This window comes from Egretta garzetta, unplaced genomic scaffold, assembly GCF_000687185.1.
Source record: "Egretta garzetta isolate BGI_Z169 unplaced genomic scaffold, ASM68718v1 scaffold79, whole genome shotgun sequence".
Taxonomy (NCBI): domain Eukaryota; kingdom Metazoa; phylum Chordata; class Aves; order Pelecaniformes; family Ardeidae; genus Egretta; species Egretta garzetta.
Window position 1 is genome coordinate 3541575 of NW_009260791.1, and position 5148 is coordinate 3546722.

Consider the following 5148-nt stretch of genomic DNA (forward strand, 5'->3'; position numbering starts at 1 on the left):
CATAAAGCCAGGCTCGGGAAGGGCGCGCCAACGCCAAGGGGCCCTGCAGGCTTGCGAATGGTGCCGAGGTGATCCATCCCCTGGGGACGCCGTGAGCCGTTCTGTGTCGCTCTCCGTGAACGCGCTGGCGATAAAGCCGAGAAGCAAAAGTGAGCATGGAGCGGCGGATGTGTGAAATTGCCTCATCCGCTGCAGAAGCGCCTCCACTGAGGAGCAGGAGAGAATTTTTTCTTGCATTTCTCTATTCCCATGGTGAAGTACAAGTTAAACGTACAAATACATTCTGTTGCCACTTAGCAAAGATTTGTGCGAAGTGCTGCGCTCCCGTTGTAGAGAAAAGACCGTGAGGCCTTGTGTGCGTGAATTCTAGTAGCTGGGCAGCGAAGCCTAGTGGCTGCTGTCTAGGTCAGCAGTGCACCAGCGTTGTGGTGTCTCACTGCTTGCCCTCCTTCCCAGATACAGAAAACCTGAGCAATTTTTCTCATGTTCAGTCTCTAGTTCATGGCTGGTGAATCAAGGATCCCCAGCCAGTGGAGAAAGGCAGGTGTTGGAGGAAAAGTACAAAGACTTCAGTCAGGAGAAAAATTGGGAATACCAGATTGTTAGGTAGGGAAAAACTGTCCTCTCTGCTAGAAAACCTGGACTTTGTGTTCATTTGTTGTTAAATTCCTGGGAATCTACAGAGGTGATACACCATGAATCTACAAGAAAAGCTTCAAGTAGAGTGTGAACTCAAGTTATGAGATGTAAATATTTAAGAAAACTGTCTTAATTTAATACACATAGAACTGTCTTTTCTTTAGTATCGTTTCTTTTAATCTAGAGGTGATTATTGATCCTTTTCTGGCTGAGGTGATGCTCCTCTAAGATTTCTTTTGCAATGAATACAACATCCAGGTCGCATTCGTACTCTTAGCCCTCATCTCCACATTGTACATGTACTTAACATTTATATCCCCCAGCTCTTTGGGCCAAGTTTATTCACTGACTAAGGTTTCGAAAGTCTGTCCTTTCAAAATAGGGAATTCCTGTTGCAAACATCCTTTGATTTATCCTCCTGATCAATTCACTCAAAGTGAGTTCTCTTGTGATCAGTTTACTCAAGTGTATTTCCTGCAGGCAGGTCTCTCCCAATATTCTTGCTGTTTGTTGTGCTTACTCAATATTGTGAGGAAATTTGTTACTTCCTTTATGAAGCAATACACATACTCAACATGTACTCAGTAGCAATTGCTTTCCAGCCTACATCAAGGAGGCCAGAGTGTTAACTTCCAAATAACTTGACAGGTGCTTTTGTCAATACCCAGATCTGGTTTGTGCAGCAGCTGAGTCCTGCCAGCCAAGATACATTGGCTTTACCCAATGTTACTTTGTCCTAAAGCAACACTGTTAAGTCCATGTTATGTCCTCTTGTTCTTTTACAGTCTATAACATTAATGTATGTCATCATGCTAGTTTTAGTTGATTTTTTTTAAATAGCTCATGCTTTTCCTGCTTCTAAATGCTGTTCTACCACATTTCAGTTGTCCCTCAATTAATCGGTGTCACATCTTGGATCAGCAGCTTAAGTTTCTTTCCCTCATCTGGTGCAGCAATCGTGGGCCTTCTGGTGGACCCCAGAAAGGAGTAGAAATTACTTTCTGCCATTCTTTGCATAACTTCAGACCTTCTTTTTGCAGCTTTTCTGATTGTTTTCTCCGTCTTCAGAAGCTATGGAAACTGGCTACAGCAAGAGACAGGATGTTAGGGGGGAGGCTGGATTCTCTAGAGTTACTGAGAAACATTGCAGGCGTCTGTTTAATATCTAACTCATGTGCAGGTTTAGACCAACTACTAGAGTTGAGTCAGGAAGGAATTTCTCTTCTGGTTTGGACTGGCAGAGTTCTGCATTCGTAGGAACATCAAAGCATTCTCATTTACCAAACTCTTTCCTGTTTTAGATTATGATCTTTCCTCCTTTGACATACTGTAAGTTGGATCTGAGGTTGGGATGCCACTGGGTAATACTTCCCTGTGAACTAAGTGTCTGGTACACGGGTTCCCTGGGACTGCAGGGGAAGCACTTGATAACTCGAGTGGTCCTTTCCTGTCCTGTGCTCCTTTTGTGACCAGGCTCTTTGAGTTAATACCCAAGTTTTTCTGTCTTGCCAATTATACTCAATTTATAAAAATTTCCTGATGGGTTCGCCCACTGCCAATGCTTTCTCCCTGCTGCTCATCCTCCAACCTTCTTAATGCTTCTTTAGGAATTGCCTTATGCCTATTCCACGTTCCTCCTCCTGTCACTAAAACAAGCAAGGCAGATTGCAAGGAATGTTGATTTAAGGAATCAGTGAATGGGCACATTTGCTGTGATTCCTACTCACAGTTCCTGCTACATCCATATATTTTTGTCAAGTCTCTCCAATAAGCATTCTGCTGGCGGGCAGACACTCCCCAAATTCTGCTGTGCCTTTGGCCTCTTCTCCAGCACCAGAAAGACTTCTATCAAATATTACTATGAGCATCCATTTCTTTCTTCTCCAGTCTCCTTGAATTTAGGTTCATTCAAGTGAAGTTATTTGCATAGGAACAATTCTAGGTAACTCTGTACTTGAAGAAGTCTTTCAAAACTAGAATTATTCTGAAAACCAAGTTACACAGATCTAATCCTACAGCAGTTCCTCAGTCCTTATTTGGCTAAACATGGTCTTCAAGTGTTCATGGCAATACTTAAACATTTAAAGAAATGTGATGTGGACTGAGAGAAACAAACTAAGGATATTATTTTTGAAATGTACAATTATACACTGAGTGTAAAATCTCAGGGTTGTTAGCTACCTTCTTCCGGGCTGGAGGTGGAGAGGATAAACTTCAGTTGCGATAGCTTGGAAGAGGCTATGTTTTTAAAGTGTCATTATGCTGTTATTTGTTTAGTAGGTGAACCTGCAGCAAGCAAAGAGATAGCACGAGGGGTAAGACTGATGTGTTCCCAAAGCTTCCTGCAGTATCTGTCGAGGCAGGGTGCTAGCCAGAAAGTTACTGGCATTTCAGGGCATTTCCCAAGGGCAGGAAAATGACTGGCAGAGGAGAGGTATTACCTTTGCCGTATGTTGCCCAGCATACAGACATCTGAGTTCAGCTATTCTCTGCAGCCTGGACCAGCGTAATGCACCACAGGATAAAAGCTCTATTAAAGTTTGGAATTTTTCTTAATTGTACCAAGAATATAAATCTTCAGGCTCCCCCTTTACCCCAAATCCAGCATTTTGGCCAGGAAGCAAGCTATGGTATGTCAGCCCCTGGTGACCCTCATATTGTATCTTGCCTCTCAGTCTTAAGACAAATCTCACCACAGAGGGGAGATTAGAATAGCAAATTATATTTGGAGAAGAGATGAGAATGAAGAGTTACAGCTTTGAAATATTTTCTCCACTGCACTTCATGTGGCTTAAGCATCTCTTTTTCCCTCCCTCCTCTGATCACTTCCTTCCCTGCAGCATTTGCTGCAGGTCTCTGTGAGACTCTTGATCTGCAGCCACTGCTCCCATTCCCGCCACGTACTCTGCTCCCAGTCTGATACCTTCCTCCTCTTCCCTGACACCTAATGAAAAGGATGAGGCTTTGAGGTGCACAAGTGCCAAAGCAGACAAAAGGGAGAGGTCTGCCCTGACCCAACCCTGCCCTCCCACCATCGTTCTGCATAAAAGCAAAAGGCCCGAGCTGCCAGCTAACCCAGTACAGACACAGGAATCTCAGCAGGACATGTAACCCAACTTCATTCATTGTACAGTTGAATAAAAACCCATCAATTCTGAATTAAAATCTTCCAGACCACTGGTCCAGAGAAGGGCATGCCAACTGGTGCAGATTTGATGGCTTTTGTCCAAAACGCAGATTCCAATTTGCTCGTCGGAGAGGTGTGAGGAAGTTTCCCAGAGGAATACTTGTCCTGCTGCAGTGCAGCAATAAAACTTCTAAAATTTCTGTAGTTTCATTCTCAGCCAGGGCTGCATCACCAATATTTAATTCAGAATGCTAAAGTCACTTTTTCCAATGATCCCAATGAAATATGGCCTGTTCTGGGCACTGCTGTCCTCTCTTTCCCATATACTTCTCCCAGCTATAGGTAATCAGGCCAAGTCAGAACAAGGATGAGTAACAACAGGCTCTTCCAAATAGCTTTTTCTTAGAAGATCAAGGCTATGAAGTCAGGCCAATGTCACCCACAGTCCTATGCACAGAGTCCCAGCAAAAAAGAAAGCAAGAGGGTTGGAACCAGAAGGACCCTTATCCTGGCTCAGAGTCGTGGCATCGATGGCTTGGCTGGACAGGTTAGAATCGAGGAGCTCCATAATCATCTGGCATCCTCTCAATATTGTACCTAAGAAAGAAAGAGGCAAAACCCATGAAGACAACCTATTCCACATTGCTCCTCTCCCCATGCAGCAACAGCCTTACAGGCAAGACTGAAGAGCAAGAAGCTTTGTTGCATTTCTATCTGCAGCTCAGAAGAAAAATACGACTTCTGCAAGTGAAAAGCCTTGGTAAGGTTGCTGTTATCCTTCACCTCAAACTCGGAAATCAGGCATCTCAAAAACTCACCATCCATCTCCAGAGAAGGAAAAAAATGGTGGTTTTGTAAGATCTGACTTAGGATTTAAGAACAGACCACCACAAAGAATAAAATTTTGGCCATTCAACTTATGACTGATGGCCACAGTGAATAAGGGGCAAAGAAGTTTTGAGAGAAAAATCTTCTGAGCCACATTCTAATTACAGGTAAGACTTTACATATTTATAGCAATCAATCTAATTTCTGACATACTGCTCTGTGTATAAGTCTCCACTGCTAGCACAACTGCCTCCTTTCCAGTATCCCTCCCATCCCACCTAAAGACTTTAGTCCTTCTCTCTCCACGCCCTCACTTGTCTCCTTACCACACCACCAAACATATCTACCGTACTGTGAAACAATTTAGCATAGGTTCTATGCAAGAGAAGTCTTCTGGGCTGTACATTATGTAGAAGAAATATTAAAACACTGGATATGACAAACAGAGGTGAGTGAAGTCTTAGTCTAGGCTTTATAAGTGCTTTGGAAAGAACAAGAAATTAATTTAAGTAAATGTTTTTACAGTAGATCACTGGTCCTATTGCATATATATA